The sequence below is a fragment of the Hylobates moloch genome, unplaced genomic scaffold (assembly GCF_009828535.3).
Source record: "Hylobates moloch isolate HMO894 unplaced genomic scaffold, HMol_V3 SCAFFOLD_12, whole genome shotgun sequence".
In the NCBI taxonomy this organism is placed as follows: domain Eukaryota; kingdom Metazoa; phylum Chordata; class Mammalia; order Primates; family Hylobatidae; genus Hylobates; species Hylobates moloch.
In genome coordinates this window covers 69,592,978-69,619,205 of record NW_026652287.1, presented here as the reverse complement: position 1 = coordinate 69,619,205, position 26,228 = coordinate 69,592,978, and the positions used below count along the sequence as shown (strand labels likewise).

The 26,228-nt window shown below is 37.8% G+C and overlaps 1 protein-coding gene across 5 annotated transcripts in view; it reads right to left on the bottom strand.

Moving 5' to 3' along the window:
* FRS2 (fibroblast growth factor receptor substrate 2) overlaps positions 1-26,228 on the bottom strand; it is a 108,598-nt gene that overhangs the window by 14,219 nt on the left and 68,151 nt on the right. For all 5 annotated transcript variants that reach the window (XM_032170712.2, XM_058424979.1, XM_058424978.1 and 2 more), the window contains one exon: positions 3,013-3,107. The gene's annotated coding sequence lies outside the window, so the exon portion shown is untranslated. The remainder of the gene's footprint in view (positions 1-3,012; positions 3,108-26,228) is intronic.

Sequence of the window (26,228 nt, the reverse complement as noted above, 5' to 3'; positions counted from 1 at the left end):
TAATATGTAATATGAGAGCCTTGTATGCCATGCCAAAGAGAAAGGAATTTATCCCACACATGATGGAAAACCACCGATGTATTTTAAGTAGAAAAGTGACACGGTCAGAAGTGCATTTTAAATAACCAAATGTATGATAAACTTAAGTAGGAGTTTAGCTCAGAGGAAAGAACTCCAGCCTGGGTGACAGAGCAAGACTCCGTCTCAAAAAAAAAAAAAAAAAAAGAAAATCAGTTTGGGATTATTAAAAAATGCAATATGATAAAAACCTGAAACAAGAGCAGCAATGGTAGGAATGAAGAAGAAAAGAATAAATTTAAGGAACATTTAAGAGGAAAAGTCAGTGGCAACAAAGAACTGACTTGATATAATGGAAAACAGAGGCAGTTTCCAGAATGGCAGACGAAGAGTGCAGGGTTCTATTACCTGAGATACAAAAAACTGTAGTCTTCAAGAGGAAGTGGTAATGATTTGTTCAGATATGTTAAACTGAGAGCCCAGGGAATGTCCAAGTGCAATAGTTAAGTACATAAGTATGTGTTTCAGGGAGAAGGTAAAACATTAGAACACATGTCACATTTTAAGCTCTTGAACACTGGCTCAAGGATAGTATGAAGACTGGTCTGTGGTTGAAATTCTGGGGAAATACAAATGTGTTTAAATACAGGAGTAGAGAGAAGCCTGTGAAGGATTAAAAAAAAAAAAAGATCAGAATAGTACAAACTAAGAAAAGTAAGCATCAAGCAGGAGGGCACCATCCATAGCAGAGACAGACGCCAAACTGCAATGAGCAAGTGGAAGATAAAGAGGTAACCCCTAGAGGATGGAAATTGGTCTTTCAAGAACTGGTTGAGAAAATAAAGAATAGAGAGGGGTAGGGTGTGAATATATTCAAAAGAGAATACATTACTTGAGTTACGTATTTTAAGATGACATAGATTTATGCCGGCTTATAATCAGTAGGTCAAGAAAGTTTAAAAACATAGGAAAAACAAAAGAGAAGGGCTAATTGATGGATCAAGACAGAGGGGGATACTAGAGATGAGTTCCAGGGCCCAGATTGAGAGGTTTATCCAGAGAAGGAGGAATGCTTCATTCTCTGAGGAGAGAGGAAAGATATAAGGGTGGGTGGAATATAGAAAAGAGGCTGAAGTAGGTAACATTTATCACCCTACATTTCCTTTGTAAAAGAGAAGGCAAGGCTTGTAGAATGAGGGACTTGAGAATGGCAGGATTAGTCACCAAGGAGCTACCCAAGAAAAGAGAGCAGGATTATTAAGTAGGTTGAGATGAGAACCCAGCAGAGGCTGCAGAGGCAAGATTATGCTGTTTTGCTAGCTGTGCTCAGCAGTCCACAGGATAGACAGTTCAACTGACCCAGGGTCAGAAGGTAAGAGGGCAAGGATACTAAAGGATGTTGGCAACACAGGGGTTTGAAGTGACAGATCATCACATCCAGTCAGGAAAGAAGTAAAGAAAGAAGAGAGCTAACAAAATAGAAAATGGGGCAAAAACCCAAAACAAAACAAAACAAAAAAAACAGGTGGCCTCAGTAAGGCTAAAGAATAGGCTTAGCATGAGTGAGGGATAGACACAGCTGGAACATAGGCAGTTGTGGTCAATCTTCCAATTCCTGAAAGGAGACTTCTTTAATGTGAAGTTTTCATCCACATCGCTGATTCTTTCTCCTAAACCACAAACTCTTAGGCAAGGGAAAAGGCTAGGTACTAGATATCCTGCATTTATGACCACCGGATTAATATTTGAAGACTACATCTGAGCTATGTAACACCTAATAATATGCATTAATATTGTAAACACTTGAGGAACAACCATGTGATCTCATTTGCATATACTCCTCCAAGTTCGTAACTCAGCAAAAAGACAAATGATTTTATTATGCTCCCTCAAGACAGCAACATACAAAAGTAAATAGGGTACTTTTTTTTTTTTTTTTTTTTTTTTTTTGAGACGGAGTCTTGCTCTGTCACCCAGGCTGGAGTGCAGTGGCGCAATCTCGGCTCACTGCAAGCTCCGCCTCCCGGGTTCACGCCATTCTCCTGCCTCAGCATCTCCAAGTAGATGGGACTACAGGCGCCCGCCACCACGCCCGGCTAATTTTTTGTATTTTTTAGTAGAGACGGGGTTTCACTGTGTTAGCCAGGATGGCCTCGATCTCCTGACCTCGTGATCCGCCCGCCTCGGCCTCCCAAAGTGCTGGGATTACAAGCGTAAGCCACCGCGCCCGGCCAATAGGGTACATTTAAGAACAAAAGGTAGGCCGGGTGTGGTGACTCACGCCTGTAATCCCAGCACTTTGGGAGGCTGTTGTTGGAGGACTGCTTAATTAAGCCCAGGAGTTCAAGACCAGCCTGGGCAACACAGTAAGACTCTGTCTCCATAAAAAAATAGAAAATTAGCTGGGCATGGTGGCACACACCTGTAGTCCCAGCTACTTGGGAGGTTGAGGTGGGAGGATCATTTAAGCCCAGGTGGTCAAGGCTGCAGTGAGCTATGATATGCCACTGCACTCCAAGCCTGGGCAACACAGCAAGACTCTGTCTCAAAAAATAAAATTAAAATTAAAATTAAAATTAAAATTAAATTAAATTAAAAATAAAAATAAAATAAAAGGTAGCTTTTGTTTGGGAAGAGCAATGCTGTAACAAGTTTGCTGAATACTTTAAATCAGTAAACATGTCTTAGTTAATTAAAGCCATTTCTCTTCATCCTTTGGGAGTAGGGAGATGGTGTCAGCAATCAGGAAGAAAAATGGTTGCAGTTCAAGAAAACGTTATTAAATTCTCTCATTAAAAAATTATAGGCTAGGAGTGGTGGCTCACGCCTGTAATCTTAAACACTTTGGGAAGCCGAGGTGGAGAATCGTTTGGGCTCAAGAGTTAGAAACTGCCTGGGCAACATAGCGGGACCTCATCTGTATTTAAAATAAAAATAAAAAATAATTGTAAATGTAGGCTTAGTGATGTAAAAAATAAATAAACTTCAACTTACCTAGATCTGGCCATTAATATTCTTAGCCTCTGCTGCAGCATCAGGAGTTTAATCATATTTCAAAATACCATGTTTTCTTTGTTTGCTGACTTAACCTAAAAACAGAAGAAAAACATTGAGAATTTCTCATTTCTAAAGAATAATATTCCTTATGAGCTTTCTGGCAGCACAGTTAGTTCAGTTAATCTATTTAAACAAACTCAAAAGTCTAAAAGATTGAATAAAAAGTACTTAATATATAACATCATTTTAAAAAGTAATATAATATGCACATGTTACCATTCTTTTTCAGAAGAATAAGTAAAAATGTGATAGTCTAAGTTCTATGATGTTTCTGGCTTCTCTACTACAGCTATAATACTTGCACAACTCACTTCTCTATACTTACCTCCATAGCTGTAAAATGAGGGGTTAGATTAAACCACCTCTAAGGTTCCATTCCAGCTCTAAAAACCCATTTTAGCCAGTAGCAGACTAATTCTTCATCCCCAGTGACATTTCCTAAATCTCATTCACCATAATTCCCCTCGAAGAGCTATCTTCAAAATCCACCCTCCATATCTTCCTATCCCACAAGACCCCTCCAAACCAGTTCAGAAAAATCAGTAAATCAGAAAATCAACGGTATGAACAAGCATGCCACAGAATCACAGAACAGTGACATTACAGTGATAAATTACAGTCCAGAGTTACAAGAGATTTCAATATATTTTTGAAAAATTTCTGGTCAATTTATTTACCCTTCACAGCACAAAAAAACTCAAACTCATTCAAACAGGGACACTAATATTTACTGAATACCTACTCTGTATCAGGCATTTTATTAGGGGTTATGGGAATAGTCTCATTTTAATCTATATATTAACTAGAGAACAAATATGATTGATAGCCAAAATGAACATTTCCAAAACCATGTACCCACAGTCAACAATTTCAACTCTGAACTTCAATGCAACAATTTCAACTCCGAACAACAATTTCAACTCCGAACTTCAATTTTATATATAAAATCAGCATGCCAGGTGTTGGTTTACACTCCTTGTGAGATGCTGCTACACCTCACTTTAAGGTGGGCAACAATCCTGTCCCTCTTCTTTATTATCCCTTTCTTTTCTCCAGGAGCTCAAATATACGCCATGCTTTATCTCTGGCTTGGAAAACTGCCCAGGGCTGAACTAATTCTACCATAAACCACTTCTTTTAGGTGAATATATACTCTCTTTGCCCGACTCTTCTAAAATGTATTCTAGGGGATTTTGGCCAATTAAGTCAGAAACATCTCTATTCGTCTCATTCTTCATTCTACTTATAAGCATTCTCCAACCCTTATCCTGCAATGAATTTAATGACTGCACATAAAATTAAGAGAAACGATAGTGATCTACCTATTAACTATCAATGAAAAGTCATAAGCTTTGAAATGAAATTAAACATATTAAACAATCAGTGTACCAACTCGTTAAGCTCTTAAAAACATTAAAAAGTCCCTACATGAATTTCCAGAAATTATTTTCATCTCTTGAGAATCAATATTTATTCAATTGTATTGTTTAATTGTTTTGATTAATGCTGCCAATGTATTGCACAGTTTTTGCTTGCTTTTACTGTTTTTCAGTGCAAATATCCAGCATGTCAGTTGTATCGGGGAGTAAAGATTTTTTGTGCCTCATTTAGAAGGATACTTTTTACAAGAAAACACATTCTGAGTTCCAAGCAACTGACATACCAAAGTACTCCTGGAATGAACATAACCCAATGGACCGTGGGTGTCCACTGGATGCCTCAGACACTCTCCATGACTTCTTAACCCCCCCTTTGGTTTCTCCCCACTGTTGGAAGACTAAGAACTAAAAGATAATTAGGAGACAATAAGAAAAGAGGTGGTTATAGGCACTATATGGAACTATAATCTTATTGTTGTAATACCAGTATTTTTCTATAAAATAGGTATATGTAACTGCATCGACTATGATACTTAGTAAAAAAGAAAACAATTTTACCAAGAGGCTAAAAATTACACTAAATGCTGTCTACCACCACCCTATTTTTCTATAGCAAACTAATTTACCTTACTGTATGCCACACATAGAGTCATTTGGATTATCTCATTTAATCCAAACAACCAATAAGGTACCTACTACCAATATTTCTGTGTTCCAAATAAGGAAACCAAGGCTTAAAAGGGTTAGGTAGCTTTCCCAAGATCAAGAACTGATCAGAAGGGCTAGACTTAAATTTTTATCTGACACCAAAGCCCAATCACTTATTAATTAATACACGCAAAAATCTTAAAACAGTGTTTAACATATAGTGAGCACCAGTAAATGTTGGCTGTGAAAATAACAATACTTTGTTATTTTACAATGCTGCATGCCTTTGACCGTCAGTCAACCTTTCTGTGCCTACATTCCCTCATTTGTAAGATTAGGACACCCACTTCACAGAGCTATTATGAAAACCAAAAAAACTCTGGATATAAAGACATTTTGAAAATTAACAGCATTTTAAAAGACAAGGCATTATTATATCACCATTACAGGTAAAATTCTGTCTCTTATTTCACAAAGAAGACGTTTGCACTGTAAGCATAGAAAATCCAGAACTTAAGCACATCCTTATAACAAGTATTATGTTAATAAATTTAGTAAAGCTGTCCTAAATTATTCCAAATATGATTCTTGCAGAATGACATGGAAAGAGAACACTGAACTCCATTCACAAGTATGATTATAAATTTGATGCTTAATGTGCTCTTTCAGAGTTCACTAGCAATGAGAGGGAATTTGGCTTATACTACAGTAATTTTGTTCAAATACAACCAGGAAAGAATGTCTATAGTTAGAAGCATAGCAACATAACTAAATTTTGGGCACAGCAAACTGCCATGTTTCATTACATTAAAACAATCAAGAGGATGGCATTCAAAAACCGTGTTCTTTGTGTCCACAGTCTGGCTGTTTTTTTTTTTTTTTTTTTTTTTTAACCACTGGGTAGGTCTTTCAATATACACATTAATTTCCTGTTAATTCTTAACACTGACAAAGATTTCTGAATTATTTATAATTATTCTGAAAAAGAAGAGTTAAAAAAAAAAAAGCTAAGGAGGGGAGATTCTCAGTACAGTCTGCTAGTTGCCTTAAATCAGAGCCATTATGTCAAAAGCAAGGACATCTGCGACAGTTCCCTTGTTAGGTGAAAATTTAAAGTACACACCTATACACAAAACTACAAAGGTACGTGACTATTTTTAAGCATCCATCCATTAATATGGTTGTATTTGCACATTCCTAAACAGATCTTTCTTTCTTTCGTTTTTTTAAATCTGAGGGCAATGTTGATGAATTGCTTCATAATTCATAACCCCCCACTCACCCCTCTTTTTAACTCTTGAAAAAAATCAATTACATTACTTACAAATCACTTCAATATCTGGTACCTTAATTTCTGGCAATTATATCTAATCAAAATTCCCTGAACTGCAGTTTAAACCAGGTTCCTCTCATTTCTCTGTAAAAGATAAGTAAAACCAGTATGATCAAGAAAGATTAAGCATATGCTTATGTATATTTAAACTGTCATCAATTTACTTTTCTGTGGATAAATCTAAAATATTAATAAAGTGGCATTTCTTTTAAGATGGGTCTATGTTGCCCAGGCTGGTCTCGAACTTCTGGGCACAAGCAATCCTCCCACTTCAGCCTCCCAAAGTGCTGGGATTACAGGTGTGAGCCACTTCGCCCAGCCTAAAGTGGCGTTTCTTTTTTTTTTTTTTGAGACAGAGTCTCGCTCTGTCGCCCAGGCTGGAGTGCAGTGGCGCAATCTCGGCTCACTGCAAGCTCCGCCTCCCGGGTTCACGCCATTCTCCTGCCTCAGCCTCTCCGAGTAGCTGGGACTACAGGCGCCCGCCACCACGCCCGGCTAATTTTTTTGTATTTTTAGTAGAGACGGGGTTTCACCGTGGTCTCAATCTCCTGACCTCGTGATCCGCCCGCCCCGGCCTCCCAAAGTGCTGGGATTACAAGCGTGAGCCACCGCGCCCGGCCGGCATTTATTTATTTCAGATATAGTTGCTTGAATTAAGCTAACAAAAGGTTACTTAGTAGATAAAAATGATTTTTAAGCAACTATCAATATTAAAGAGAAAATTAAACAATGAATTCATTCATTTCCCTATCCACACACTGAGGCATTCTACCAAGTATATTGTGAGCACCTATTCTGTGTGTCAGGCACTGAGTTAAGTACTAGAAATAAAGACAAAGGACACATTCCCTGACTCCAAGGAGCTTACTGTCTAGTGAGAGAGACAGACAAGAAAATGAGCATGTGGCAGAATTGCAGACCCATGTGCTGGTGCTATCAAAACATTCAATACAGAACAGAAGGAAAGACAGAAATAAGCAACAAAAAAGGCTCCCTGGGAAAGCTGGTCCCTATACTGAGTCCTGAAAGGTGGATGGGAGTTAGCTAGGGCAGGGGCAATCCAGATTAAGAAGAAAGCATGCAAAACCCCCCAAACCTAAAAGAACACGGCCTCCTCCAGGAGCACCAGGTAGTTCCTTAGAGCTGGAATGTAGGGTGTGCACGGGAAAATATTAGGAGATAGGTAAGAAAGAAGGCACATGGCCATTTCACCAAGGGTCAGTTCGTACCACTGAGGGTAATTCACATTTCCCCTTAAAATCTTACATAAACCACTAATGTCCTACCACAATACTTTCCCATGAAGGCAGAAAATTGAGATAACATACAAGAAGAATTTAACTTAACATTGGTAAGAATACAATTAATAGTGTTTTACTGTCTGTAATGTCCAAAGTCTAACCTTCAAGGCACAACAACCATCTATAAACAATCCCCCGACAGCAACTGGACTTGCGGTGTCACTGTACAATGACCTGAACATCAGATTCCCTCTTCCCTTCTAGACCCAGAAAACTCAAACACTTTAACCCCATATCTCACAGTGAATCTGACAAAGTCCCTTTTAATCATGTATTTTGATTTTTAGGAACAGAAATCCAACAATATATATATAGAGAGATTCATTTGTGTGTAAAACAACACACACACACACATATATATAAAACAATTTTGTGTGAGTATTTGGCAAATACTAAGAAAATGTTACTAAAATAGTTTGCTAAAAAACTAGCTTTTTAAAAAAAGAAAAAGCTAAAATGGAAGATGATACAAAATACTATCTCTACCTTTAGTAGTGTTGGTCATAACTCTATCCTGGAGTCATCCTTAATCTTGGTACGCATTTATAGCAAGAAACACTGGTGATGAAATTTAGACAATTAAATTGGAGCGCCCATAATGTCTGCCCTAAGATATGTGCAAATCCAGCAGATGAGTCACTCTGTCTTAGCTAATTCAATAAGGTCATCAGTACCAAGGGCAACAATCCTAGCGCGCGCACGCGCGCACACACACACACACACACACACACACACACACAAAATCAACCTTCAGAACTCTCAAAGAAACTCTTAGTTAGTGCTTTATACTGCAGTATAAAAACATATACAGGGAAATCAAATACCATCCTCTAGCAACACCAAAAGGATGAACATTCTATATGAGCAATCACACAGCTCTCTCCACTAAAAATTCACAGATCGCACCACAGAAAGAGAAGGTGTGTGCTTTTAAGGTAGCAGTAAGAAAGCAGAGGTACTCTCTAGAAAACGATGATCATTAACTCTGAAAATGTGAATGAACAGATTTGATCTCATAGAGTCAGTGCATTCAGTTTTCTGTAAACATTGTAGATCAAAATTCCATGTTTTTATTCTTTAGCTCAGTGATAATTTCTACGTATTAATCTTACAACTGTGTCAAATTAATAAAGGGTCACTTAACCTTCATAATAAACCTCTAGTTTAGAAATTTACTAATAAACACTAATCTCTTAGGGACAGAACTCTATCATAATAAATACTTAACTTATGAAAAACACATATCATACAAAATCTTTAACCCAATACCCATTTACTAAAAAATACTGTGAAATTCAAAGGAATTATTTCCTTTGAAATAAATGCCAAGTTGTTCTTAATGTAATCACTGAGTAACTTAAAATCAATTCAGTTTTTTCTATTACACTCATGTTTACAGGCAATGAAGTTTTTATTAAACTGAGCAACCGTAGGAGGTAAAACCACAGTATGAATTTTATAATATTTTCCTTAATATGGTATACCTAATAGTTCTTAAAAAGCATTTGGCTTTATGGCTTTATTTTTTAAAACAACAAAATTTAAATCCAAGTCGCTCTAATTTCAAGCTTCATGTTAAATAGACAAACTAATATTATTCAAACCATAAACATCAATAAAACACTAAAAGACATGTAAGAAAATTCCTAGGCATCTTCACTTTTTATATATGATACCTTTAACCTAGAACTAAATAAACATTAATGATGGATAACAGAAAAGTAAATAAAAGCTGGTCACAATGGCTCACGCCTGTAATCCCAGCACTTTGTCCAAGGCAGGCAGATCACTTGAGGTCAGAAGTTCAAGGCCAGTCTGGCCAACACAATGAAACCCCGTCTCTATACAAAAATTAGCCGGGTGCGATGGTACATGCCTGTAGTCCCGGCTACTCAGGGGGCTGAGACATGTGAATCGCTTGACCCTGGGAGGCGGAGGCTGCAGTGAGCTGAGATCGCGCCATTGCACTCCAGGCTTGGTAACACAGCGAGACTTAAAAAAAAAAAAAAAAAAAAAAAAGAAAAGTAAATTAAAAGATATTTTTCAAAACTGAATATAGAAATGTATAAGCACAATTTACTATAAATCTGTATTTCCAAACTCAGGTGGATGTTACTAGACTAATATTAAAAGCCTAAATATGGGCCAGGTGTGCTGGCTTACACCTGTAATCCCAGTACTTTGGGAGACTGAGGCAGGAGGATCGCTTGAGGCCAGGACTTTGAGACCAGCCTGTGCAACATAGCAGGACATCATCTCTAATTTTTTTTAAAGTCTAATATTGACTATGTGCACATGAAATGTGTATACCATGTGTACACCGCCCCCCTCCGCCACACACACACTGATCAAAAGAAGCTATGCCAAATGCCAAGCAACTATAACCCCCAAAACAGTTTCACAAATAGCTCATTTAAATGTTTCTGCATTTAAGTCAACCTAAAATATTGTTAAATATATTCTCAAAGAAAACTAAATTTGCCTATTTATTCTCTACTTCTAGAGCAGTGCATGCAAAATAACTGTTACAATCTAACACATCTGATTCAAGTATCCCACTAATAAAAATGTTTTGTTCTGTATAGTCATACCTTGGTGTATCTGGGTATTGGTTCCAAGGCCTCTGTATGGACCAAAACACGTGCACACTCAAGTGCCACAGTCATCCCTATGGAATCTGTGTGTATGAAAAGTCAGCCCTTTGTATATGGAAATTTCGCATCCCACAAATACTTTCTGGTTGACAAAATCCATCTTTGGACCCACACGGTTCAAACTCTGTGTTGTTAAAGGGTCAATTGTATATGTGTTTTGTAACACTCCCCCTCATGAAATGCCAACAACAAAAAGTTTACCAGAAAAGTTTGCATCTGAGCACATCTATCCCTGTGATTAACTTTTATAGAGCTCTTAAAATAAGTATTGTTCAAAAGCTATTTAATGACAAAGACAAAATGTTCATGACATAAAATTAAGTATAAGAAAAAAGAGCTGGGCACAGTGGCTCATGCCTGTAATCTAGCACTTTGAGAGGCCAAGGCAGGCAGATCACCTAAGGTTAGGAATTTGAGACAAGCCTGGCCAACATGACGAAACCCCATCTCTACTAAAAATACAAAAATTAGCCAGGCATGGTGGCACATGCCTGTAATCCCAGCTACTCGGGAGGCTGAGGTGGGAGGATTGCTTGAGCCTAGGAGGCCAACAGTGCAGTGAGCTGTGATCATGCCACTGCATTCTAGCCTGGGCAACAGTGTAAGACACTGTCTCAAAACAACAACAAACCACTAAATGCAATATGTATCCCTAGGTTGGATCCTGGAACAGAAAAAGAACATTAGAAAAACAGAAGAAATGTAAATAGTCTGTAGTTTAGTTAATAGTATTATACTAGTATTAATTTCTTAGTTTTGACAAATATGTCACAGTTATGTAAGATGTTAACGTTAGGGGAAGCTAGGTGAAGGGTATATGGGAATCTCTGTACTATCTTTGCAACTTAACATTCTAAAATTATTCTATAAAATTTTATTTTAAAAGTTGCTCTTCACACCCAGTAGCAAACTTGAGAAGATTTGCATTTTTAAAAAACAATGTTTTACACCTATTGTTCTCTCCCCTACCTCCACATAAAATACATAAACCCACAAAAAGAGACTAGATGAACACACACTAAAATGTTAACACTGATTCATTTGGTGGTAGAATGAAAAGGATTTTTTCTTTTTATGTTTTCTAGTGTTTTAATTGCTTTTATAATCAATGAATTATTAACTAAAGAAAATACAAATCAATACTTACTGAAGGGTTCTTTAGAAAGAAAAGCTGTAAGTGTCTAAGCAGAGCTCAAAGGCAGACTACATACAAAACACGTTTGGGCAGAGTGTGAAGAACACAGTGGCCAAGGGAAACTGCCGGGAGCATTTAAGTAGGGAAACTAATTAGTAAATGCTGGAAACCTGCCAACAAGCAGAACTTAACATCTACTCTCAGGTTAAAGTGCCTGAGGCCAACAAGCTATGCTCAAAATTCACATCTTAGGGGAATGAATGTTTTGAAAAGCCCCCAATACTGTGAATTCATGGAGATACACAGCCTAGGTTTACTTCAAACATAAATAATGCAGCTGGACACCTGGTACGCAGCTGCCCACTGAGAACTCCTAGAGACAGTCCAGTACCACAATATGTTCCCAAAGTTTTTCTTCCCTACTTCTTTCCTCTCTAACACCTTCCTACCACCTACGCCCATTCCTTAGCCCTAAGACCTAAAAATGGCACCCTGGTGCCATCTAGCAACACACGTAGAATTATCTAGGTCTAGAGACCATTGGAAAAACAGAATCAAATCCTATTTCAGATGTGTAACAGACGCCTCCCACACGTTTTTTTTTTTCTTTTTTCCTGATACTTTCAAGGAAAAATATGTTCTAGTAACTCCATTAAGCCATAAGAAGGGAAAATTTAACCAACAATATTCTCCAATCAAAATTTAAAGGTACAATCATATTGTCCCTTAAAGAAAGTGCTAGTGGAATCAGATTACATTTTGATAAGAAATTTCTTCTAAGCTGTAATCAGCGTAACTGACATATGTTAGGTTGCAAGCTCCTCCTAAAATAGCTCCAAGTGGGCCAGGTGCAGTGGCTCATGCCTGTAATCCCAGCACTTTGGGAGGCTGAGGCAGGCGGATCATGAGGTGAGCAGTTTGAGACCATCCTGGCTAACACAGTGAAACCCCATCTCTACTAAAAATACAAAAAATTAGCCGGGCGTGGTGGCGGGCGCCTGTAATCCCAACTACTTGGGAGGCTGAGGCAGGAGAATCTCGTGTACCTGGGAGGTGGAGGTTGCAGTGAGCCGAGATCGTCCCACTGCACTCCAGCCTGGGCAACAGAGTGAGATTGAGACTCAGTCTAAAAAAAAAATAGCTCTAAGTGGCCTGTTCTGAGTTTTGTGTTATTTTTTAAAAATAATTTTTAATTGTTTGTTTATGGGTCACTCATTCTCAGCAGAAAGTATAGTAAGTCCTAGAACCAACACTTAATAAACATTTCTATGCATTCCTTTTTAGTTTACTTTTTTTTTTTTTGAGATGGAGTCTCGCTCTGTCACCCAGGCTGGAGTGCAATGGTGCGATTTTGGCTCACTGCAACCTCTGCCCCCCAGGTTCAAGCAATTCTCCTGCCTCAGCCTCTCAAGTAGCTGGAATTACAGGCGTGCGCCACCACGCCCGGCTAAGTTTTGTATTTTTAGTAGAGACAGTGTTTCACCATGTTGTCCAGGCTGGTCTTGAACTCCTGACCTCAGATCTGCCCACCTCAGCCTCCCACAGTTTACTCTTTCGAATCCCTGTGGACTCTGTAATAAGATACCTAGGATTAACTTAATGACCTACAAAATAAGACACTACACTCTGAGGCAAAGGGGTCTTGTAAGTTTAAGTACCTGGCCTTTACTTCATGAGTTCTGTAACAGGGATTTTAAGCATCAGAAGCCTTTGTTTCTTACTTTCCAGTTCTTGGTTGTGTTTAAGAAAGTAGAGGTTACCTACCAAAAAAGTGATCCTCAGGTATGGTGGCCACTGTACTGTTATTGTTGTTACTTTGAATATTAATAGACATATATCCTGTTTTTCATCAAAACTGAGACATGATTGATTTTTTTTTTTTTTTTTTTTTTTTGGAGACGGAGTTTCGCGCTTGTTGCCCAGGCTGGAATGCAATGGCGTGATCTTGGCTCACCGCAACCTCCGCCTCCCAGGTTCAAGCAATTCTCCTGCCTCAGCCTCCCGAGTGGCTGGGATTACAGGCATGCACCACCACGCCCAGATAATTTTGTATTTTTAGTAGAGACGGAGTTTCTCCATGTTGAGGCTGGTCTCGAACTCCTGACATCAGGTGATCTGCCCACCTCGGCCTCCCAAAGTGCTGGGATCACAGGCGTGAGCCGCCGCGCCCAGCCAGAGATGATTGGTTTTAAGACTGATATTTTATACACCACTGAGAAAGAAAAAAAGTCAATTTGACTGTAATATGCCACTAATTGTAAGACACACCCAAATTTTAGTGAATAAAATTGGGAAATGTTTCTTAGGATCCATAAAACATGTCATACAGTCAATGAAAGAACTATCAACACATTACAAATAACAGAAATGAAAAGTTGTTTGGACCATCTTTTCTTTACTCCTTCCCAGATGTTGAAGATAGTTGCAATCAAGTGGTAGGATTTCAGAGCATCCACGACTGATGTGATGTTCTTTTGAGCCCTGTTAAATATTGATCTAAAAAACAATCTCATAATGCAGACTGCTGGGAACTATTTTCTCCATTTTTCAATAGGGAAATGAAGGTGAAGAAATTAATCAAAATTTTACTAGAAGCCAAATTTAGAATGTTCAGTTTTCCTCTCTACCACATTAAGAAAGCCAATATGCATCCTTCCTCTAAAGGTTTCATGGTTTGCTTTCCTTCAGATTTATCTGGATCTTAATTTAAACACATATCAATCATCCATTGTGAAGGTAATTCTGAAGAGCCACATTCATAATTACACTTGAGCTCATCCCTCTGAAAACAACTTACAATAACATATAATTTGGTAGTTGTGTTTGTTTGTTTGTTTGTTTGTTTTGAAACAGGGTCTTGCTCCATTGCCCAGGCTGCAGTGTAGTGGGGCGATCAAAGCTCACTGCAGCCTTAACCTCTTGGGCTCAAGTGATCCTCCCCACTCAGCCTCCCAAAGTAGTTAGGACTACAGGCATACACCACCACACCCAGCTAATTTTTAAAATGTTTTGTAGAGACAAGGTCTCGCAATGTTGCCCAAGGGGTCTAGAACTCCCGGCCTCAGGCAATACTCCTGTCTCGGCCTCCCAAAGTGTTGGGATTTGAAAGCAACTTTGAGAATATTTCTTTCTTCCTTTCTTTTTTCTTTTTTTTAAAGACAAATGTGAAGAGAACAAATCTCAACAAAAACAGCTGAAATTTCTAAGAAGATGTTTTATTCCATCATACTCTCAAAATGTTTCTTCACCAATACTGGCTGAAAAGCTGTGTACTTTAATCTTTTTAAAAAGACTTTGAATCATCTTTGAAAGGTCTTTGAACTTAATTCAACAGTTAGCTGCAAAGAATATTGGTTTCCTATAATTATGTACATAAAATACTCATGTTGAAGACTTAAAGTTTTAAATTTTCCACTTAAATTACAAAATTGAATTCCCAGAAATGATTCATCCTTCTAAATAGAAAGTGCAGTATGGCTCAGGTGAGGTTTTAATCCTCATGTAATTGACAAATGGCATACAATATCTCTGCTATCTAAATGTACTTTAAACACTACATTAGAATTTAAAATGAAAGGCTTTGGTGGTTTTGTTCGTTTTGAGACAGGTCTTGCTCTACCACCCAGGATGGTATTATTGGAGATAATGTCTTCTGGAGAAATTTAGAATGCTAAAAACAAAGCCCTTCATTTTAGACTTAGTTAAAATATGTACTACGACACTACAGAGATCTGAGTTCTTACTTAACCTCTCTGAATCTGTATTTCCTCACAGGTTGAGTTAAAAATACTTCCTACCAACACTCCCTACACTTCATATGGTTTTTGCAGGTTTGGAAGTGGTTGTCGCATGCAATAACCATGAGGACTGAATTAAGTTACTAAACAATGAAGATGGAAAACAAAAAAGGATGGATTAGAGTGATACTTAAGGGCTAGCCTTCATAACACCTGATGATTGATTAGACTGGGAAGGAAAGCAGGAGTCAAGGAAAATACTCACATTTCAGTTGAGGTTGACAGTACATACATTGAGCCAGGGAACATAGGAAGGACACAAGATTTAGGAAAACATAAGCTCAGTTTTGAATGTACTTTGATGTCTGTGAGACATCCAAATGGAGATGCTCAACAGACAAATAGAAATATAGGTGTGGAGATGGGAGAGAGATTCGGGAGCCATCAACTTACGGATCTAAGCATATGGACAGATGAGACTGCCCAGTGTGAAGAAAAGTAAGACCTACAGCAGCTCAGAAACACCAACATCTAAAGGAACTGTGAAAAAAAGAGTGAAAAAAGCCCACAAGGAGACTGGACATTCACTCTCCAAGAAACAAGAGGAAAACCCCCAAGAGTATGGTATCACAGAAGCCTAGCAGAAGATTGAGGCAAGGTGAGATGGGACAGAAAGAACATTGTTGAATCAATAAGGTAAGACTGTAGAAACCAGTGTGGAGAAGAAAATATTTAGCAATATGGAAGAGCAGAACAGAGACAGACAACTGTCTTCAGATTTCCATCTTATGGAATAATAGGCTTCATTTGCTCCTGAAATAGGAGACAGACCAAACCACAGAAGTCTATGCAAATGGAACAAACTTCTATCTACCCAACAAAGAACTGAGTTCCCTTTAAATGCTGAGTTCCCAGTCACTGACAGTGTTTCAGTAGAATCCACTACTGGTTAAGAAGTGTGATGATGTCTCTAAAAACAAAATGAATTAAATATGCAAAATTGACAACAACAAAGTTAGATGTGATGATTTGAGCTTTCTTTCAATTGAAATAAATTTCAAGGACTAAACTAAATCTGAACTGCTTTATATTAAAGGGAACAAAAAGACACAACAAAACAGCTTTTAAATACTTAAGAAATATAAAGCATATTTCTTATTATTTCTGAAGTTATAAAATACTATATTCAATTAATCCTAAGTGAAACACATAAAAAAGATAAAAAGCATTTTTAACTTTGTAAGTCCAAAGTAAAACATTTAATATGATATAAAACCTCTAAAGACCTCACCAAATTTTATGGTTGATTTTTAGCTGTACTAATTCTGTTTAATGTCATTAAAACCTACCCAACTGAGTTTTCATAACTTTCTACCACTAAATAATTATATTCTTCATTCATCTCTTTTAAACTCGAAGCACATAAGTGTATTTGTTTGTTTTAAGGTAGGGCTTAAAAGTTATCTGCAATGCTGTATATTTTCCATTTGACCCTCCAAAGCCACTCTCTAACCTTCTCTACTCTACTCTGCACCCTAGGAGCCTCACCTGCACGGAGGCACCAGCAGTCCAGATTGGCTGTGGTTCCCTTCCTTACTGAGGTTCTTCTAGTAATGGCCCATTAGGCAGCTCTCTCACATACTTATAGCTCTTGCTGATTCAGGGAACCACTTCTTCTCTCTGTCCCCTTTTAGACACCTAGGAGTGTTAAGAGCTGTTCCTAACAGCCTGGTGTTCCTAGCAAACCTGGCCAATATCACTTGCTGATTTCCCTTAACCTGCCCATAATGTGTAAATAATCCGTTTATTAAATTCTTTTCCATTACAGGGTTCCTGCCAGAACCCTGACTTAAGCAGCTGTTATTGATGTTTTCAATACAGTAATTATATATTACACTATAATCACTGGAAAATATACCTTCTGAGAAAAGAGCCACGATCACCAGCTTTTACATTTCTTAGTCAAACCAACTAAACTCCTAAGAATTGAAAATAAAAATTACCAACCTAAAAATGTTTGAGAAGGAATTACTTACACATTTCATTAAGATTAATATCCAAAAATCTCGCAGTCATCCTTCACACCTTATTCTCTCACATCCCATATCCAATCCATCAATCCTTTCAGATGTATCTTGAAAATATATCCAAGTTCAACTACTGCTTACCATTTCGAAACTATTACTTCTCTGGTCCAAATTACCAACATTTATGAATTTTTCCAACAGCCTTCTAATTGGTTTTTGCCTCTGATTGTCCTGCTCTAGTCTTTTCTCAACACAGCAACCAGATTAATTCTGTTAAAAAGTATTAATACAACAGCTTGGTGCAGTGGCTTACACCTGTAATTCCAGCAACTTGGGAGGCTGAGGTGGGTAGATCACTTGAGGCCAGGAGTTTAAGACCAGCCTGGGCAACATTGCAAGAACCCATCTCTAAAAAATAATAATAAAAAAAACTTAGCCAGATGTGGTGATATGCACCTGTAGTCCTAGCTACTTATTTATTAGGAGGCTAAGATGGAAGGATCCCTTGAGCCCAGAAGTTGGAGGCTGTGTGAGCCATGACTGTGCCATTGTACTCTAGTCTGGGTGAGAAAGCAAGACCCTGACTCAAAAAAAAAAAAAAAAAAAAAAAAATTAATGGATACATTTTTCTAAAAATGGTAAAAATCATGACTCTCAAAAAACAGTAAAACAAACATATGTCAAAGATACAATTTAACTCATTAATAATGGAATTAGTAAGATGTTACAGCTGGTTCAGAGGAACATTCCAAGAACTACACATACACAGGGATAAGGAGTTCTGAAAGAAATTTACAAATAGATGCAAAACAGGCATATTCACAGGGCAGTAATCAACTGCATTCTACTAGGTATAATTTATATTTATTTCTATGAATAAGATTTAATTGCATTTTCTACTTTTTTATTGTGGTAAAATACACATAAAATTTACCATCTTAACTATCCATCATCCATCTCTGTAATTCTTTTTTTCTTTTCGAAACAGGGTCTCACTCTGTCAACTAGGCAGGAGGGCAGTGATGTGACCATAGCTCACTGCAGCCTTGACATCCTGGGCTCAAGGGATTCTCCCATCTCAGCCTCTCAATTAGCTAGGACCACAGGTACATCCCACCATGGGCGGTTAACTTTTTAATGTTTTGTAGAGGCGAGGTCTCACTATGTTGCCTAGGCTTCTTTTCACCTTGTAAAACTGAAACTCCACAGCTGTTAAACAATAACTCCCTCCTCCCCCTACCCCCTGACAAAACCATTCTACTTTCTCTCTGATTTTGACTATACTATCTCCTTCACATAAGTAGAATCACATAGCATTTGTCTTTGTGTGACTGGCTTATTTCACTTAGCATAATGTCTTCAAGGTTCATCCATGTTGTAGCATATTACAGAATTTCCTTCCTTTTTAAGGCTGAATAATATTCCACTGCATGTATATACCACATTTTACTTATCCATTCATCTGGCAATGAACACTTGGATTGCTTCCACCTTCAGCTACTTTGTACAAATAGATATGGGTGTACAAATACCTCAAGACCCTGCCTTCAGTTCTTTTGGATATACTCAGAAGTTGAATTGCTGCATCATATGGTAATTCTGTTTTTAATTTTTTGAGAAACAGCCATACTCTTTTCCACAGAAACTGTACCATTTTATATTCTCACCAACAGTGCATAAGGTTTCCAATTTTTCCATGTCCTCACCAACCTTTGTTACTTTCTATTTTTTTTTTTTTAAATAGTAGCCATCCTTGGCCAGGTGTGGTGGCTCACATCTGTAATCCCAGCACTTTGGGAGGCTGAACCAGGTGAATCTTGAGGCTAGGAGTTCAAGACCAGCCTGGACAACAGGGTAAAACCACATCTCTACTCAAAATACAAAAATTAGCCGGGCATGGTGTCACATGCTTGTAATCCCAGCACTTTGGGAGGCCAAGGTGAACAGATCACTTGAGGCCAGGAGTTCAAGACCAGCCCAGGTAACATAGCCAAACCCTGCCTCTACTAAAAATACAAAAATTAGCCAGGTGTGGTGGTGCACACCTATAGTCCCAGCTACTTGGGAGGCTGAGACGTAAGAATCATTTGAATCTGGGAGGCGGAGGTTGCAGTGAGCCAAGATCATACCACTGCGCTCCAGCCTGAGCAATAAAGCAAGACTCTGTCTCCAAAAAAGAAAGTAGCCATCCTAATGAGTGTGAGGGTAGTATCTCACTGTATTTCTGATTTGCATTTCTCTAATAATTAGTGATGTTAAACATCTTTTCATATGCTTACTGGCCTTTGTATATCTTCTTTGGTGTAATGTCTACTCAAGTCCTTGGCCCATTTTTAAATTAGTTTTCGGTTTTGAGTTTCAAAAGTTTTTTCTTGTATTGTCTGTGCCTTTGGTGTTACATCCAAGACACCACTGCCAAATCCAACGTCATGAAACATTTGCCCCATATTTCCTTACAAGAGTTGTATACTTTTGATTCATTTTAATTTTTGTATATGGTACTAGGTGAAGATCCAACTCCATTATTTTGTATGTAGATATCCAGTTTTTCCAGCATCACTTGCTGAAGAGACTGTTCCTTTCCCATTGAATAGTCTTGGCACCCTTGTCAAAAATTATTTGACCATATATGCAAGTGTTTATTTCTGTTTTTTTTTTTTTTTTTTTTTTTTTGAGACGGGGTCTCACTGTTGCCCAGGCTGGAGTGCAGTGGCACGATCTCAGCTCACTGCAACCTCCGTCTCCTGGGTTCAAGCAATTCTCCTGCTCAGCCTCCCCAATAGCTGAGATTACAGGCGTCTGCCACCACACCCAGCTAATTTTTTGTATTTTTAGTAGAGACAGGGTTTCACCATGTTGGCCAGACTGGTCTTGAACTCCTGACCTCATGATTCACCCACCTTGGCCTCCCAAAATGCTGGGATTACAGGTGTGAGCCAGAACACTGGTCTATTTCTGGGTTCTCTATTCTATTCCATTGGGCTATATGTCTGCCTAAATTTATGCCAATACCACGCTGTTTGATTACTGTAGCTTTGTAGTAAGTTTTGAAATCAGGAAGTGTGAGTCACCAGCTTTCTTCTTCAAGATTGTTTTAGCTATTAAGAGTCCCTTGATATTCCATATGAATTGCAGAACGGGCTTATCTAATTTTGCAAAAATCATCATTGTGGTTTTGATAGGAACTACACTGATTCTGTAGATTATTTTTAGTATTCACATCTTAACAACATGAAGGCTTCTAATCCATGAAAATCAGATGTTTTTCATTTATTTAATTTCTTTGAGCAATGTTTCATAGTTTTCATTGTAAAAATCTTTCACTTCTTTGGTTATTTGTATTTTATTCTTTTTGATGCCATTGTAAATGAAATTGTTTTCTTAATTTCCTTTTCGTATCATTCATTGTTAGATGAAAATGCTAACTCTTTAGGGTTTTCTATATATAAGATCGTATCATCTATAAACAGAGATCACTTTACTTCTTTCCAGTCTGGATGCCTTTTCTTTTCCTTGCCTAATTGCTCTGGATGGAATATCCAGTACGATATTTAATAGAATTGGTGAAAGTGGGATTCCTTGCCTTGTCCCTGATCTGGGAGGACAATCTTTTCAGTCTTTCACCACTGAATATGACATTCGCTGTATTTTTCATATATGGCTTTTACTATGTTGAAATAGTTTCCTTTTATTTATTTATTTATTTTTATTTTTTTTCCAAGATGGAGTTTTGCTGTCATCCAGGCTGGAGTGCAGTGGCATGATCTCGGCTCACTGCAACCCCCTCCTCCCGGGTTCAAGTGATTCTCCTGCCTCAGCCTCCTGAGTAACTGGAATTACAGGTGCGCACCACTACGCCCAGCTGATTTTTATATTTTTAGTAGAGATGGGGTTTCACCACATTGGCCAGGCTGGTATCAAACTCCTGATCTCAAGTGACTCACCCATCTCAGCCTCTCAAAGTGCTAAAGACAGACATGAGCCACCACACCTGGCTCCTTTAACTTCTAGTTTTAGTGTTTTTTTAAATCATGAAAGAATGCTGAATTTTGTCAAATGTTTGTTCTGCATCAATTGATACAATCATGTGGTTTTCTCCCATTCATTCTTTTAATGCGTATATTACATTGAACAATTTTCATATGTTGAACCATCCTTGCATTCCAGGAATAAGATGCACTTGATCATGGTATATAATCCCACTGATATGCTGCTGAATTTGGTTTTGCTAGTATTTTGTTGAGGATTTTTACATCAATGTTTATGATTCAATTGCATTTTTAAGAAGTTTTCTGTTAAGTTCCAGTACTCTTAAAAAAAAAAAAAAAAAAAGCCTCCCCACCCCTCCACCCTGCCCACAAAATGAGACAGAGATAAACTCAATGGCTGAGCTAGACAGGACACCCATTTGCCATTTTTTGTCCACTTCAAAGTGGTTCACAATTTTTCCTGACAAAGTCCTGCAATGGCTCCCCCTATTCCTCTGAGAATAAAAATTAAGGACTTTTCAATGGTCTCTATGAGATCCTAAATTTTTTAGTATCATTTTCTGCCTCTCCTGTTCCACTACTGATCATGTACTTTAAAATTCTTCTCTCTCCATACTCTGCTCTAGCCACAATGGCCCCCTTGCTGTTTCTAGAATACACTAATTATGTTCCTATCTCAGGTCCTTTGCAACTACTGTTCCTTGTACCTGGAATGCTCTTCTACCAGGTATCAGCATAGCTTGCTCCTTCACTTGCTTCAGGTTTTTGCTCACAAATCAATTTATTAAAGAATTTTCCTGAGCACACTACATATGAAATAGATAAACCCTTACCGACTAGCCCATGATGATACACCCTTTTCCTCTTTCCCTACTACGTTATTCTCCAAATGACTTACCACCAAGTGGCATACTACATATTGACTTTTTTTTTATTCCCTGTCTCTTCACTCCAATGCCACCACAAAACGTAAACTCCATAGTGACAAAGATTTTGTTTTGTTCACTGAAATATCCTTGGTGCCTGAAGAGTACCAGACAGACATTAAATGCTTAGTAAGTTTTAGTTGAATGAATAATATCAAATATTGTTTAAAAATAGCAATGTTATACATATTCATAAAATTTGTTCCTGAATTTCTGCAATGTACAAACATATCAATAAAACTACAACCAAATGCTTTTACATTTTTACTTATTAACATATGTTACTTAATAGTTACTTATTGAGATGACTTGTAAAAATGGGGCTCAAAATTATCACTTAGATTTGTCTGTAAACTGACAGCTATCTCATGAAAAATAATATGAAATTTAAGATACAGTATCACAAAATTTCTTTTAGAAGCAATGCTACCATGTTGTTATCAATGTGAGCAAGTATACTCATAAGACTGAGGTAGTACCAGATGCTTTCTTTTTTGTACTATAGATTCAAAAACTGTCATTTGGATTATAGTTATTATAGCAGATGTAACTCCTGAAGACGCTATCTGGGTAAGTTAACTGCCTAAGAGTCATTATCCAAGCCACATTATTTCCTCCAAGCTAGCTCACTCTTTGACGTTTTGCAGTCCTGGGATGAGCCTGGGTGAAGGTGAAGATACTCTAGGATTGAAACAACTGTTTATATTGGATTTCTCATCCTACAGCTTTTCCTAAGCTCTTTTAATTTCTAACATTAAAAGGTACTTAATATTAACTAGCATTTACTTTGCATATACTTGAACTACCTGCCATATGCAATTCCAACACCAACATCTTTGGTCTACTGAGTTATTTCAGTGAAAATAGAAACATGGTTACATATGGTTGGAAGGTACAAGTTTGGAACATCACAGACCAATGAAATAATGGTTTAGCTACAAACAATATTAGTTTAAATATTTTCTTTCTTTACATACCCTGATTCATTCAAAAATCTGTTTGAAAAAATAAAGAATTTTAGAGCTAGTCTTTTTTCTTCTTTATACTTTTTTCCTGCATACTTTAAATAACCTCTTGATTACTTACAATACAAATGCTATCTAAATAGTTGTTATGCTGTATTTTGTAATATTTTTTATACTGCTTTCTATTTCAAATAATTTCAATCTGTGGCTGATTGAATTTGCAGGTGTGGAACTTATGGATACGAACGACCAACTATAAATCAAAGATAAAGGCATCATAAAGTAAGGTTTTAAATTCCTCTAGTTGATAAGGCTGGACCTGTTTAAGATTGGGTCTGACAGCATGCACATTTTCACTTTTTAATTAGAATGCTGCAAATTAATATGTTTGTTACACTAAGTACGTCTGTCAGTAAAGAAAAATATTCAGAACACCCCCCGCCACTTATATCTGGTTTTAGAGGCAATAAATGCTCTTAATACACGGCCCTGATAATATCTGCTTTAATAATAAAAAGATAATAAAATCATCTTTCGAGTATGTGAGGAAAAATTATTCTGAAAATGGAGAAATAACTTATTTGAAACCAGTATCTCTCTTTAAATTATAAAAAATATGTTAGAATTACATCAAAGAATAAGACTTTTTACATAAAGTTATTAGATTTATATCAAAACTACTTCCCCTGAATTACAATAATACAGTGTTACTTTTTTTTTTTTTTTTTTTTGAGACAGGGTCTCACCGTATCGCCCAGGCTGGCGTGCAGTGGTGCAATCTCAGCTCACTGCAACCTCCACCTCCAGGGCTCAAGTGATCGTCCTGCCTCAGTCTCCTGAGTAGCTGGGACTACAGACATGTGCCACCACACCTGGCTAATTTTTGTATTTTTAATAGTGAAGGAGTTTCACCATGTTGCCAGGCTGGTCTCAAACTCCCAGGCTCAAGTGATCCACCTGCCTCAGCTTCCTAAAGTACTAGGAATATAGGTGTGAGCCACTGCACCTGGCCCAGTGTTACTTTTGTACCAGTAACTATACTAGAATAGACTAACTGGGCCTAATAATATTAATGCTATATTCTTTATTTTTACAGAGTAGGCCAAACACACACTTCCTTCAGTTAAATTATACATTCTAAGGTATAGTGTCAGTATTTTCGTAAGAATTTTGTTTACCCTGAAGTTAAAAAATTTGAAATATTAAAGAAGTTAAGATTTTAATAAACACAACTTTCTACCATTTGTGTGAGTAGGCCTTCAGACGGCAGCAAATGCAACATAATAAATGTTGGGCCTGTTTGTAAGAACTAGTTATCTGATATCGTCCTTTACTAAATTTTTTAAAACGTGGGTTGCTCCAGGGGAAATACGCATTCGAGAGTGGGATGTGATCTAAAATCTAATAAAAGTTGCAAAGTACATGACTTCTAGGTTTAAAAAAATTGAGGACTCAGTTTTGTGGTTTTTTTAAAAAACAAACTTCATTACGTTTAGTCATCATGTCTCTTAAGGATCCTCTTGGCAGTAATGGTTTTTCAGATTTTTCTTGTTTTTGATAATCCTGACCATTTTCAGGAGCACTGGTGAAGTATTTTGTAGAATGCCTCTCCTCTCTTGGAATTTGATGCTTTTCTCATAATTAGACTGGGAGTATGGGATTTGGGGAGGAGGATTATAGAGATAAAGTGCCATTTTTATCACAACACAGCCCTTGAAACACACTATCAACATGACTTACCACTGTTGATGTTACCCCTGACAACCTACCTGGCTGTCAGGTTTCTCCACTGTGAAGTTACTTCTCCCCAAACTCTTCTGTACTTCTTGGAAGTACTGTACTTCTTGGAAGGAAGGCATGCACAGCCCACACTTAAGGATTAGGGAGTTGTGTTTCACCATGATGAAAGTGGAGTATTGACATACATTATTTGGAGTTCTTCTGTATAGTTTTGTCTCTTCTCCATTTACTTATTTATTCAATCATTTATTGATTTATTCCATCATTTATTCATACCACTATCAGCCCGTGAATATTTATACTCTGAGTTATAATTCAACACTACTTTATACTTTACTTATTTTCTTGTTCAAATTATTCCAACTTTGATCACTGTTAGCTCTTTTAGGTGACTCCTATGCCCCTTTGACATAGTCCCATTTTGTGGGTTTTTTGTTAAAGCCCTTCTTTACTTTTTTTTTTTTTGGCACTACAAGATTTTCTAAGCTGATCTTGTCTATTTTTTTATTTTTTAAATTTTTTAAAATTTTATTCATGTTTTTTGAGACGGAGTCTCACTCTGTCGTCCAGGCTAGAGTGCAGTGGAGCCATCTCGGCTCACTGCAAGCTCTGCCAACTGGGTTCACATCATTCTCCTGCCTCAGCCTCCCTAGTAGCTGGGACTATAGGCGTGCGCCACCACGCCCAGCTAATTTTTTGTATTTTTAGTAGAGACAGGGTTTCACTGTGTTAGCCAGGATGGTCTTGATCTCCTGACCTCATGATCCACCCGCCTCGGCCTCCCAAAGTGCTGGGATTATAGGCGTGAGCCACCACGCCCGGTGTTTATTTTTATTTTTTTGAGACGGAGTCTCGCACTGTCGCCCAGGCTGGAGTGCAGTGACACAATCTCGGCTCACTGCAACCTCCACCTCCTGGGTTCAAGTGATTCTCCTGCCTCAGCCTCCCGAGTAACTGGGATTACAGGCGCCCACCACCCTGCCCAGCTAATTTTTTGTATTTTTAGTAGAGACGGGGTTTCACCATGTTGGCCAGGCTGGTCTCGAACTCCTGACCTCATGATTTGCCCACCTCAGCCTCCCAAAGTGGATCTTGTCTATTTCTTGCCCTAGTCCTAGATTGAGCCATTTCTCCAAGGAACCCTGGTCCTTTTTAAAGGAGAAGGGTACAGATTTAGCATCCCTAATTGGAAAATTCTGAGAATTTTTGAGCACCAACATGACACCACAAGTGGAAAATTTCACACGTGACCTCACATGATGCGTGCACAAAATTATTTAAAATATTGTATAAATCACCTTCAGGCTACGTGTAAAGGC